A 15,021-nucleotide genomic window follows, 5' to 3' on the forward strand; every position below is an offset into this window, starting at 1 on the left:
AGCAATAACTTAGAAACGTGCGATTTAAAAGCACCTGCTGAAAAGTTCCTTCTGCATCAGCCTTCAGGAAGCAATTAAAATGTCGATACCTCTTGTGATTAATGTTCCTGCTAGGGAGAGAGAGACGGGACTTTTGTCTAGCGCAGCTGTGACTCACCATAAAGTGGTGTAGAGGGTTAATATGCCTGCTGCAAAGAACAGAACTATATTTTATGTGGATAGCTGAGTGGATTAGTAAAGCCAGCCTTTACCAGAGCTTTAAAGCAAATGAATGCATGTGAAAGGGGGGCTATGGAGAGATGAGGAGCACATTTGCCTGGTGGCAGTGAGGGAATCCGAGGAGGTGGTTATAGGGTGGGGGGGGCGCCAGACATGTCTGTCGCACAGGGTGTCATCAGCCCTAAAGCCGGCCCTGCAAACAAGCAAGACAGTTGTCACGTGACCCCTGTATGTGGCCCAGATTATTACAGAGCAACATTAGTCTATTAAATCAAACACAATAGGTTATTGTATAGTTAGATTTCTGATTCATGTATTTGAATGTGCTTTCATGCGCAAATAGGAAGAAAAATAAGTTTTGGTGAAATAAAATTTTTGCCCAAGATCACCCAATTAAGTACCGAAGCTGCAATTTGCCCAGGTTTTATGTTTTCACTTTGTACAAATCAGCCTATTTGTCTCTAGTTTTATGTTAATGCTTTGTTTTTAGCTCTTTGTGCCGTTTTCTGTAGTTTTTATTTTGTGCAAACTCTACTTGGAGGTACTGAAGCACTTCATATGAACACCAGTCACATTACACAGGGTCACATTTATTTATTTTAGGCACTGGTGATTTGCCCAGGATCACAGTACGTTGAGCCAACCCTGAGGCTTGAATGTAGCTTGTTCAAAGTTGGAAGCTCTTGCCGTAACACCACATCCAGGTAGATTGAGGGTGACAGGTAGAAAGTACATGAAAGCTTGGTTCGTTATGGACTCGCAGTTCCAACAGGGCCTCAAGCTGAGCCATGCTTCAGTCTCAAACCTGGATCGAGGTTTCAGTGGGTCCCTGTTAGAAATGGGGTCTTTGGTTGGCAGTCAGGTTACCCCCTGTCCAAGCAAGGACCCTCACTCTAGTCAGGGTAAAAGAGAATCACCCTCTGCTAACCCCTGCTTACCCCCTTGGTAGCTTGGCACGGGCAGTAGGCTTAACTTCAGAGTGCTAGGTGTAAAGTATTTGTATCAACACGCACAGTAACTTAATGAAAACACTAGAAAATGACACAACACAGGTTTAGAAAAATAGATAATATTTATCTAAACAAAACAAGACCAAAATGACAAAAATCCACAATACACAAGTCAAGTTATCAATAAAAATGCAAAGAGAGCCTTCATGTAATTTTAAACACACACTAACACTGTTAGCGTGAAAATGTACCTTTGGTGCGTCAAAAATAACCTTGCACGGGTGAGTGTGTGTCGAAAAGGGCTTACGATGCGTTGATTTCACTCACGAGCAAGACCTTGCATTGTTTCTCCTTTCGCCGGGTCCGGGCACGTCGTTTCTTCTCTTCACAGGAGGGCGATGCATCGATCCGGTCAGCACTCTCGGGTCCGGGCAGGCCTTGCGTTGTTTTTACACGCTCATCGGTACTTGTGTCGGAAATCCAGCCGCATGATGATCTGAAAACCACGCAGTGCGGGTTGCGATCTCCCAGCCTCCGTCTGCGATGCTACACATTGTTTCTCCAGCTCCATGCGTTGATTCTTCGGTCGCGTTTCCTGCAAGCTTCAATTTTTCAGCCGCAGATCGGAGTTGTGTCAATCTTTTCCCCGCACAGCGTTCGGTGCGTGGATGTCTTCCTCTTAGGCTGCCAGCTTCTCCTTTCAGGGTCCCAGGAACTGGAAGGGCATCACAGGGCAGAGTAGGAGTCTCTCCAGAGACTCCAGGTGCTGGCAGAGAGAAGTCTTTGCTGTCCCTGAGACTTCAAACCACAGGAGGCAAGCTCTAAATCAAGTCCTTGGAGATCTTCACAAGATGGAAGGCACACAAAGTCCAGTCTTTGCCCTCATACTCTGGCAGAAGCAGCAACTGCAGGATAGCTCCACAAAGCACAGTCACAGGCAGGGCAGCTCTTCTTCCTCAGCTCTTCAGCTCTTCTCCAGGCAGAAGTTCCTCTTAGTTTCCAGACGTGTTCTAAAGTCTGTGGTTTTGGGTGCCCTTCTTATACTCAATGTCTCCTTTGAAGTAGGCCTACTTCAAAGCAAAGTCTCTCTAGAATGTGAAATCCTGCCTTGCCCAGGCCAGGCCCCAGACAGTCACCAGGGGTTTGGAGACTGCATTGTGTGAGGGCAGACACAGCCCTTTCAGGTGTGAGTGACCACTCCTCCCCTCCCTCCTGGCACAGATGGCTCATCAGGAAATACAGACTACACCCTAGCTCCCTTTGTGTCACTGTCTCGTGTGAGGTGCAACCATCCCAACTGTCAAACTGACCCAGACAGGGAATCCACAAACAGGCAGAGTCACAGATATGGTATAAGCAAGAAAATGCTCACTTTCTAAAAGTGGCATTTTCAAACACACAATCTTAAAATCAACTTCACTAAAAGATGTATTTTTAAATAGTGATCTCAGAGACCCCAAACTCCACATGTCCATCCACTCCCAAAGGGATTACACTTTAATCAGATTTAAAAGTAGCCCCATGTTAACCTACGAGAGGGACAGGCCTTGCAACAGTGACAAACGAATTTAGCAATATTTCACTGTCAGGACATATAAAACACATTACTACATGTCCTACCTTAACCATACACTGCACCCTGCCCCTGGGGCTACCTAGGGCCTACCTTAGGGGTGCCTTACATGTAGGAAAAGGGAAGGTTTTGGCCTGGCAAGTGGGTGCACTTGCCAAGTCAAATTTAAAGTTAAAACTGTACACACAGACACTACAGTGGCAGGTCTGATACATAATTACAGAGCTACTGATGTGGGTGGCACAACCAGTGCTGCAGGCCCACTAGTAGCATTTGATTTACAGGCCCTGGCACCTTTAGTGCAATTTACTAGGGTCGTACTAGTAAAACAAAAATGCCAATCATGGATAAACCAATTACATACACATTTTGTAAAGGATCACTTGCACTTTAGCACTGGTTAGCAGTGGTAAAGTGCCCAGAGTAACAAAAACAGCAAAATCAGAGTCCAGCACACATCAACAACCTGGGAAACAGAGGCAAAAAGTTAAGGGAGACCACGCCAAGGATGAAAACTCTAACAGTCCCCATCTCTAATTGGGAGAGTGGAGACAGAGGTTTACCTGCTAATGATGCAGCAGGTACAGTGACACAAGGGACCAGACCTGTGAACAGCCTTCAGCTCCTCAATTATGATTTGTGTGGGGCTCTGAAAGTGTTTGTCTATTTTAGTTTGTGTAAGATGCATGCAGTAATGTACTGTAGGATGCATTATACTATTCACATTGTAGCAGCGCATGTATCATTGGATGATAGATCTCCAGGGCAGAGAAACATAAATGTCCCCCAAAAAATGAATGTGGAATTGCAATAACTAAAAGAGTAAGAGCCTGATAACGAAGGTAAACATACACCTTTGTGTAAGTTTACAATTATTTTGTATTCAAGAACTACAAGTGTACTTTTACTGAGATGCAGTAGTCGGGGTGAAGAGTTCTGCAGATAAAAAAATAGTACAGGCCCAACTTTTTATATGGGGTGTCTCTGCAATGAGTGCGGAGTCTCTACAATCATAAAATTACTATTTGTACAATTAAACTTGTATTTTAGGAATATCAAACGGATAGCAAACTTACACAAAGTGAAAATTTATCTTTGTGAATCAGGCTCTAAGCCTGTCTGTCTGATTTCTGACATATGTTGGAGTGAAGTAACCAACTGTTATCTCAAGTAAGATTTTGTGTTGGGCTGAATTTGTTCTCACCAGTATGGCAGAATTACAAATGTGTACAGCATCGATTTTAGGGCATCCTCGTTCCTCACTCCTCATCCCTACTTCTCATCCTTGCTTCTCATCCATCATCCCTACTTCTCATCCATCATCCCTACTTCTCATCCATCATCCCTGCTTCTCATTCCTACTTCTATTCCATCATCCCTACTTCTCAGTCCTGTGTCTCATCCCTGCTTCTCATACATCATCCCTACTTCTCATCCATCATACATCATCCCTACTTCTCAACCATCATCCCTACTTCTCACCCATATCTCTAAATCTCATCCATACTTCTCACTGATCATACATCATCCCTTCTTCTCATCAATCATTCCTACTTCTCATCCATCATCCCTACTTCTCATACATCATACATCATCCCTATTTCTCATCCCTACTATTCATCCATCATCCCTACTTCTCTTCCATCATCCCTACTTCTTATCCTTACTTCTTATCCATCATACATCATCCCTACTTCTCATCCATCATCCCTACTTCTCGTCCATCATCCCTACTTCTCATCCATACTTCTCACCGATCATACATCATCCCTTCTTCTCATCCAGCATTCCTACTTCTCATCCATCATCCCTACTCATCATACATCATACATCATCCCTACTTCTCGTCCCTACTATTTATCCATCATTCATACTTCTCTTCCATCATTCCTACACTTCTCATCCTTACTTCTCATTCATCATCCCTACTTCTCATCCTTACTTCTCATCCATCAGCCATACTTCTCATCCATCATACATCATCCCTACTTCTTATATCCATCATCCCTACTTCTGGTCCATCATCCCTACTTCTCATCCATATCTCTACTTCTCATCCATCATCAATACTTCTCACCGATCATACATCATCCCTTCTTCTCATCCATCATTCCTAGTTCTCATCCATCATCCCTACTTCTCTTTCATCATCCCTACTTCTCTTCCATCATTCCTTCTTCTCATCCCTGCTTCTTATCCATACTTCTCATCCATCTTCCATCATTCCTACTTCTCATACCTCACCCATCATCCCTACTCCTCATCCCTCAGTCATACCAACACATTTTCAATTTTGTAAAACACACCTTCACACTGATTGGTTGGCAACAGCCAATCAGAGTCACGAGAGAGGCCTGCATTCTATTTCACTGAAAAACAGCCTTCTCATTTCATGTGCTGGGTGAAGGCGGAGGAGAGGAAATGCAACTGTGTGTTTGTTTAAAGTGAATTCAAGACTGTACAACATTTCATTTTATTTAACTAAGTGCTTTTCTATTTACACAGGCCTCTGCAGAAAGCTCTGCTGGTTTGGTAAATACAAGGAGCCCACAGCTTGGGCCATAAATCAGCTCTTGGAGAAAGGGTTATACAGTTCATCTACAGTTCAATGAAAACCTTTCTTGTTTCAGAAAAGAAAAAAATAGCTCTCAGAGATAAAAGAAGCATCAGAGTTAAGCATTTTGGGACATATATATACTCTGGTTGCGCTGGTTTAGCTTAATTTATTTTGACGCTAAAACGGCGCTGACCTAATTCAATATTTATATTTTGACGCTAGATCCGTCTAGCATCAAAATATTGGAGTTAGTGCCATGTTGTGGATGCAGCAAACTACCTGGTGCGAATTAGATGCAAGGTAGGCGTTCCCGTCCACAACATGATGCAAACACCCTACCGCCTTATTTATACTCTGGCGCAGAAACGATGCACACGGAGTAGGCAGACCCAAATAATGGCACTAAGCCTGCTTAGCACCATTATTTAACGCCTGGGTCAAACCAGGTGTTAGGGTACCTGTGGACCTATTTCCATGGCCAAACACCATGGAATGGGCCCACAGATGCCCACCCCAAACCCCAGCAACACCCCCACCCACACTAGAGGGACTCCATCCTGTATAAGTATAGGTACGTTTTTGTTTTTTTTAACGTGCCATTGGGGGCCCCTTACATGCGGCCCCCTGCCTGGCACAGGGTCTGATGTCCTTGCCCAGGGGACACTGGTCCACTCTGCTGGCCATTGGGGTGGTGGGCATGACTCCTGCCTTTACAAGACAGGAATCATTTTTGGGTGCAGGTGCAAAAGGAAATTAATGCTAGGTTGGTTAGCGGCATATTTATTGTCGCTAACCAGCCTAGCGTCATTTCTGACCCACTAACGCCTTTTTTCCCGCCACCATTCTCCCAGGCTAGCGTCTTTTTCTTAGATGCTTGCCATTCCTTAGCGCCAGCGTGCACCATTCCAGGCGCTAAGGATTTTGACACGAAACTGTGTTAGCGCAGTTTTGCGTCGACGAAATCCATAAATATGCCCCTTTATTTGTAACAAATAAGAATGAAACCAGAAAAGATTTGGATGGATTGGACTGCACTGTCACCAGTGTTGGTTTTAAACTTTTCTTTCTACATATGACACTGAAACCAGAAAGGTTTTCTTTGAACTGTAGATGCACTGTATAACCTTTTCTCCAAGAGCTGATTTATGGCCCAAGCTGTGGGTTCCTTGTATTTCTCAAACCAGGAGAGTTTTCTGCAGAGGTCTGCGTAAAGAGAAAAAACACTTAGGCCCTACTGCGCTAACCAGGTTTGTGTCAAAAAGGTTAGCTAAAAATTGGTTAGAGTCATTTTTTTCCGATATTAACCATTGCGCCTTGTCGTAAGGCAAAATGACCTTAATGGAGGAAAAATTACTCTAATCCGGTTTAGGACATGTAAACACGTCGCAAAACTGAAATGCACCATTTTTGCCCGCAATAGCGTCAAAAACAGACGCTAACGGAGAAAACAGTGCAAAGGAGCCCCATAATGGATCCCGGAAGCCAGGAGAGACCCCAGGGTGACCCCATTCAACCACAAACCAGCCAGAAGGACACAGACAAGACCCAGGGGAGGGAGAAGAAAAAGAGGAAGTGTCGTTTCAGTGCAGAGGAGCATGAAATATTGGTGAGAGAGGTGACGAAGCATCAAAATCAACTCTTCGTCACCTCTAAATTGCCAATTGGAAGGAGAGAGGTAATCTGGCAGCATATTGTGGATAAGATCAACAGTGTGGCAGAAGTCAGGAGAACTGTGACTGAGTGCAAGAAACTTTGGCATGACTGCAAGAGAAGGACAAAGGAAAAAATGGCATGGAACAGGAAGGCAGCACTGAAAACTGGAGGTTGGAGTCCAGCACCGCAAGAGGACTTGGATGAGATGGAGGAGATGGTTGCAGCGGTCATCCCGGAGGAAATTGTTACAGGAATACAAGGACAGGACAGCGCAGAATACCACGAAACACCACAAAGGCAGGGTAAGCTGCATGGGGGAAATATATGCTTAAATGTCAAGTGCAAGAAGGGGGAGGCATGTAGGACTCATACAATGCATGTCAAAGGAGCGCAGAAGGACACAATGCACATTAAGCAAGTTGCACCATGCCAAAGTAAGCTACACATGTACGTACGCCTTGGTAGTGCCATGCACCATTGACACATACACAACCTGGACATACTTAGAACACCACGCCTAAATACCTACATGTACAAATGCAGCACATGGGCTGGATGGCATGTATAATCACTGTGCCACTGGTTGTGACATCACTATATCCCTTGCATGTAGTCACATCAACACCACCAACACGACCAAGACCTCAGAGACCAGGTAACCAGTCAACACCATTCCTGGGGTGACTTAATAGTGGTGTCCCATGCAGTAACACCTTGCAACTGCCTTGCCTCATTGCCCAAATGCATGTGTGCTGCATCTCACAGCACCCAAATCATTGCAACTGTACCAACAGTACCCAGGCAGGTGCCGGTAGCACCACCACACCGTAGATAGACAACACATTCACATGAGGCAGCCATCCCTACATCATGCAGTCAGGGTGTCCCCTGGGTGCATGGAACACTGACCTCAACAGGTGCTGGGGGGAATAGCAGGCTGGACCAGTATCATTGGTAACACACCACTACCCAGACCAACTAAACTGAAGTTGTGTTGAACCACGCATATTGATGCTGAACTGAAATGTGCTACTACAGAAAATATGTACTACAGATAGCAAACAGTAGGTCACAACAGTCACAGGCTGAGCCCACAACTTCTCTGACACCACCATGTCAGACACATGAGAATGGGAAATAAACACACACATACAGCACATAGGGTATGACTGTGAACATAATGGCGGATAATTCCACATCAACAGGTGGGGGTGGTGCATGGGCAAGCCCAGTGTTGGTAAGACTGTCAGTGCAGTGTACCCTTTGCACTTGGCAGTGTGAGTCACACGCTGAGATGGCGGCTGGAAATCTTTATGCTCATGGCAGCTCTGTGGGCCACCCAGGGCCTGTAGGGCCAGGGTATGGGACCAACTGCACTGCCCATGCCAGGTGCATGGGCTATGCAGGGGCACCCAGGGCCACACCACACCATATCACCAACAACCATTTCATGGGGGTTACACCACCATGCAAAGTCTGGTGAAAATGCAGAAACAGACCTGGAGGGTAGTGTTGAATGTATCACTGGTCTGGTGTCACAGGACAGATGTCATAGCCAGTCTGTAAGCTCCTGGTAACCTGCTATGTCCCGTCCATTTGCCCATGGGGCATTCCACATTGACAACAGTTGCCACTACCACCTGTGCTGTTGGGGGTTGTCAAATGCACAATGGCAGTCAGGTCTCCCTTGGACTGATGCACATGAAATGAGAACTTGCTTCAGGCCCTGACCTAAGTACAACTCCTGTGTAATGGCTATGTCCATAGACACATTTACCATCAGGCACTGTCACATACAAAATTATGTACACAGCAGAAATTTCATACCCATACTGCCCATCCCTGGGTTCAACACTGTGCTTGTGTCAAATGAGCTGTACTGTCACCATGTTGCACTCATGTATCATAGTGCAAGGAGGGCTGCATTTAGGGGGAGGACATAGGTGTTTAGTAAGTGTAGGAAAGTACCATCTTACCTGGCATGTTACCCCCATATTTCACTGTATATATGTTGTTTTAGTCTATGTGTCACTGGGACCCTGCCAGCAGGGCCCCAGTGCTCATAAGTATGTGCCCCGTATGTGTTCCCTGTGTGATGCCTAACTGTCTCACTGAGGCTCTGCTAACCAGAACCTCAGTGGTTATGCTCTCTCTGCTTTCCAGATTTGTCACTAACAGGCTAGTGACTAAATTTACCAATTCACATTGGCATACTGGGACACCCATATAATTTCCTAGTAGATGGTACTGAGGTACCCAGGGTATTGGGGTTCCAGGAGATCCCTATGGGCTGCAGCATTTCTTTTGCCACCCATAGGGAGCTCTGACAATTCTTACACAGGCCTGCCAGTGCAGCCTGAGTGAAATAACGTCCACGTTATTTCAAAGCCATTTACCACTGCACTTAAGTAACTTATAAGTCACCTATATGTCTAACCTTCACCTAGTGAAGGTTGGGTGCAAAGTTACTTAGTGTGTGGGCACCCTGGCACTAGCCAAGGTGCCCCCACATCGTTCAGGGCAAATTCCCCGGACTTTGTGAGTGCGGGGACACCATTACACGCGTGCACTGTACATAAGTCACTACCTATGTACAGCGTCACAATGGTAACTCCGAACATGGCCACGTAACATGTCTAAGATCATGGAATTGTCACCCCAATACCATTCTGGCATTAGGGGGACAATTCCATGATCCCCCGGGTCTCTATCACAGAACCCGGGTACTGCCAAACTGCCTTTTCAGGGTTTGCACTGCAGCTGCTGCCAACCCCTTAGACAGGTTTCTGCCCCCCTGGGGTCCAGGCAACCCTGGCCCAGGAAGGCAGAACAAAGGATTTCCTCTGAGAGAGGGTGTTACACCCTCTTCCTTTGGAAATAGGTGTGATGGGCTGGGGAGGAGTAGCCTCCCCCAGCCTCTGGAAATGCTTTGATGGGCACAGATGGTGCCCATCTCTGCATAAGCCAGTCTACACCGGTTCAGGGATCCCCCAGCCCTGCTCTGGCGCGAAACTGGACAAAGGAAAGGGGAGTCACCACTCACCTGACCTGCAGCTCCCAGGGGAGGTGCCCAGAGCTCCTCCAGTGTGTCCCAGACCTCTGCCATCTTGGAAACAGAGGTGTTTGTGGCACACTGGACTGCTCTGAGTGGCCAGTGCCAGCAGGTGACGTCAGAGGCTCCTTCTGATAGGCTCTTACCTCTCTTGGTAGCCAATCCTCCTTCCTAGGTAGCCAAACCTCCTTTTCTGGCTATTTAGGGTCTCTGCTTTGGGGATCTCACCAGATAACGAATGCAAGAGCTCATCAGAGTTCCTCTGCATCTCCCTCTTCACCTGCTGCCAAAGGATCGACCGCTGACTGCTCAGGACGCCTGCAAAACCGCAACAAAGTAGCAAGACGACTACTAGCAACCTTGTATCGCTTCATCCTGACGGCTTTCTCGACTGTTTCCAGGTGGTGCATGCTCTGGGGGTAGCCTGCCTCCTCTCTGCACCAGGAGCTCTGAAGAAATCTCCCGTGGGTCGATGGAATCTTCCCCCTGCAACTGCAGGCACCAAAAGACTGCATCACTGGTCCTCTGGGTCCCCTCTCAGCATGACGAGCATGGTCCCTGGAACTCAGCAACTCTGTCCAACAGAGTCCCACAGTCCAGTGACTCTTCAGTCCAAGTTTGGTGGGGGTAAGTCCTTGCCTCCCCACGCTAGACTGCATTGCTGGGTACCGTGTGATTTGCAGCTGCTCCGGCTCCTGTGCACTCTTCCAGGATTTCCTTTGTGCACAGCCAAGCCTGGTTCCCCGACACTCTAACCTGCAGTGCACAACCTTTGGCGTCGTGGGACTCCCTTTTGTGACTTTGTGTGGACTCCGGTTCACTCTTCTTCCAAGTGCCTGTTCAGGTACTTCTGCAGGTGCTGCCTGTTTCTGTGAGGGCTCCCCGACTTGCTGGGCACCCCCTCTGTCTCCTTCTCCAAGTGGCGACATCCCTGTCCCTCCTGGGCCACAGCAGCACCCAAAAACCTCTACCGCAACCCTTGCAGCTAGCAAGGCTTGTTTGCGGTCTTTCTTGGGAACACCTCTGCAAGCTTTATCGCGACGTGGGACATCCATCCTCCAAAGGAGAAGTTCCTAGCTCTCTTCTTTCTTGCAGAAGTCCAAGCTTCTTCCAACAGGTGGCAGCTTCCTTGCACCCTCAGCTGGCATTTCCTGGGCTCCTGCCCACTCTCGACACTGTCGCGACTATTGGACTTGGTCCCCTTGTCGTACAGGTACTCAGGTCCGGAAATCCACTGTTGTTGCATTGCTGGTGTTTGTTCTTCCTGCAGAAACCCCCTATCACGACTTCTGTGCTCTCTGGGGGTAGTAGGTGCACTTTACACCTACCTTTCAGGGTCTTGGGGTGGGCTATTTTTCTAACCCTCACTGTTTTCTTACAGACCCAGCGACCCACTACAAGCTCACATAGGTTTGGGGTCCATTCGTGGTTCGCATTCCACTTTTGGAGTATATGGTTTGTGTTGCCCCTATACCTATGTGCTCCTATTGCAATCCACTGTAACTTTACATTGCTTGCACTACTTTTCTTGCTATTACCTGCATAATGTTGGTTTGTGTACATATATCTTGTGTATATATCTTATCCTCATACTGAGGGTACTCACTGAGATACTTTTGGCATATTGTCATAAAAATAAAGTACCTTTATTTTTAGTACTTCTGTGTATTGTGTTTTCTTATGATATTGTGCATATGACACCAGTGGTATAGTAGGAGCTTTACATGTCTCCTAGTTCAGCCTAAGCTGCTTTGCCATAGCTACCTTCTATCAGCCTAAGCTGCTAGAAGCACCTCTTCTACACTAATAAGGGATAACTGGACCTGGCACAAGGTGTAAGTACCTCTGGTACCCACTACAAGCCAGGCCAGCCTCCTACAGTAAGGCAAACAACCTACACAGACAGGAGTTGAAATTGAACTCTGCCAGGTCCATGAGTGCCATGCAATGTAGCACACAGACACAAACGACAACATGAGGAACCATCAATGGCAACAAGAGCACAGTGTCCCGGCAATACCATCCCTGGGGTTGTGCAAGGTCTCAGCACAGCATAGGTGTATGTGAAACATGTAAGACTGTGACAGGTGACAACTGCCATGTGTGGTGCTGTGGCATGAGCACAGCAATACTCATTGCAAGGCCTCACCATGCAAATGGATGCAAAGGGAGGGTAGAACATGAAAAGAAGGCGTCAAGCCACAAAAAGGATAAACTACACGCTTAGAAAATATGACACAGCCAATTGTGCCAACTGGGCTTCCTTTCATGTGACATGTAGGTGGGGTATAGGGCTGTAGACTGCAGCTATGATGTATTGAACAATCCTTTGGAACTAAGGGGCGCATTATAGGCCCCTTGCGCCACAGGCACTAAGCACTGCACCGTATGGACAAGGTGACGTTGAGACACTTTTTGTGGCTTAATGGCACCTTGTAAATACGGACCCTCCTGATCATCACTGTGCGTGGAAGGAGGTGCAATGGGTGTTGCTGTGGACGTGCCACAACAACACCTATTAACTTTGATGCTGCCTCAGATAAATGGAATTTTGTCAACTTGAGGCAGGGCCAAAACTCTAATGCCAGCCCTAGGGGTGGCATTAGCAGGGTGCAACTAAGAGGAATACATTTAGACCTCCTCCTTTTTTGCTTTTTCAATGAGTTCTGCATTCTGCAGCATGCATAGGAAGAGCAAAATGCCAGAAATGATTGTATGTGTGTGTGAAGATGTTCCTTCCTGCACATAAACAATCATATGTAAATGACGCTTTGGCTGTTCTGTGTGTGCTGCATTCTACAGCTCACACAGAAGTGCCAAAGCACCATTAGTGATTGTTAATGTGCAGGAAGGGACACCTTCACGCACATAAACAGTCACACCCCTCAACGCATACATCCATGCACGATGGTGCAAGGATGCCTGCGTTGATGCTGGCAGCTGAATCTTGCACCAGCGTGGGGGACAACACAAGGTTGCCAGTATTCACTTACACACGGCGCATCCTTGTGTTACCAAAGTGACACAGCACGGCGCTGACTATTTTCACACAGCAGCGCGCTGCACCATTTTTACATAAATATGGTCCTAATATGACAATGAGCCTCAAATATCAAATCAGTGACGTGACTTGTCAACTGCCACAGCACAGATAGACATATTGTACACCATCTCATGGCAGAGGATGATGGCTCTCCTGCGGATCTGCCTGTCCTGGAGTACCCTGATGACCTGGATGACCAGCTGGCAACTATCAGCCAAGATACCCTCCAAGAAGTCCTTGTAAACCTCCAGACACCACCTCCAGTCGCAAGGAGGAGTATTGATGTAGCAGACATCCCACAGGCCCCAGTTAGCACCCCAATAGAATGGCCTACCAGCACCAACAAAGGAGAGGACTCTGAGGACCCAGGCACCAGCTTTGAGAGGACAGTGGTAGGAGTCCAGCGGGAGCTGGCCAAGGAGGTGCGTGTGGGGATGCAAACCATGACAGCCAGCCTTGAGGGGATGAAGACGTGCATGTGTTGTATAGCCATTTTAGCCATAGCTCCATGCACGTTATTTTAACACACTAGGCCAGGCCTCTGTGCACCTTAACCTAGATATATTTTATTCAGCTTAATTTTATAATTGTTACAATAGTCACTTTTATGGTCTTGTTTTATTTTCTCTTTATCTAACTGTTTTTGCCTAGGCCAGCACTCTGTTCTCAAACAAGACATTCTTGATCACTCTGTGCTTCTTCCAAGGCTACAGCACGGTACATTGCCGGTGAACTTGGTAGAAGTTTAGTCTCCAGCATTCGTAGAAAACACACATCCTTAAGGAGGGACATTTTCCCAGAACATCAGTTGTGTTGTGATAAAAACACTTCCTTGTCCCTTACACGTTAAAGGGAGATTCCAGCCAGAGAACCACGACTGTATGCTGATTGCTGAATGCTTCGCTACAGATGCTAACGCAGACTATGGGCCTTTGCTCGGGTATGGGGGATGATGTCTTCCCAGGGGAACCTGAAGGGCAGAATTAGAGCTTAACATGCTGTGCTCTATTATAGAGCGACCACAGCTTCCCTGAGAAACCAATTATGTCATGCGTTCAGCTACCCAATCATCCCTATCGTTGGGTAGAGATGAGGCACTGCTAGTTAGCTGGAGCAAAACCCATATTGGAGTGACAGGCATCACCCGCAGTGGATTAGACTTAGTCTCCCACACCGCGGGCAATTCTGCCGCTCAAAATCCAGTAGTCTCATTAGAATAATGAGAGCCTACGCGACATGGCGCCCAACGTGGGGCAACAAAATAGACTGCAGCCAACCGACGCACACACTCCCCAATGCGTTGAGTCCAGGAGTGTCTGACGGACATAGCTGCTGTCATGAGGAAGAGGCCACAACAGCTGCCCTCCCAAACTGGCATTAGAGTGATTGAGGACAAAATGGACTCCATGCACCGGGAAATGTTCTTCCTCAGGGCAGACATGGCTGCCTACCACAGGGATGTTGCAGCTATTACACTTGTTATTAAATACCACCTACACAACCAGCATGTTTTTGTGTGTTGTGACACATCTACTATGCCTAGGATTTGTGATGTATGTTACATGTCTCAAGTCACAGAGTGTCAGTACAAGAGTGCATGAATATTGGGGCACATATCTATGCACATGGTACCTACATGATATACGTCAATGCTGGTCTCATCCCCTACAAGCAATTCACTGAGTATGTGAAACATGTTGAACACATGTATGCTACGCCCACTACATATGGCAGAAATGGCTGTGAAACAGTTCTTGGGCAATATCGTCAGCTGGGAGAACCAGTAGAACACATTGCTGTGAAAAAGAGGGAGTCAACCTGATCTATTATTGCCACTGGTCAGTTTAGCAGGATAGGAATGAAATGTAGGCTGTTGTCAAATGTCCCACAGTGCCCAACATTTCGGAACAAAATGACAGGTGAATTACCACACATACCTGCCCTATACATGGTCAACATAGTCACCTTGAGTGG

The sequence above is a fragment of the Pleurodeles waltl genome, chromosome 9 (genome assembly GCF_031143425.1).
Source record: "Pleurodeles waltl isolate 20211129_DDA chromosome 9, aPleWal1.hap1.20221129, whole genome shotgun sequence".
NCBI classification, from domain to species: domain Eukaryota; kingdom Metazoa; phylum Chordata; class Amphibia; order Caudata; family Salamandridae; genus Pleurodeles; species Pleurodeles waltl.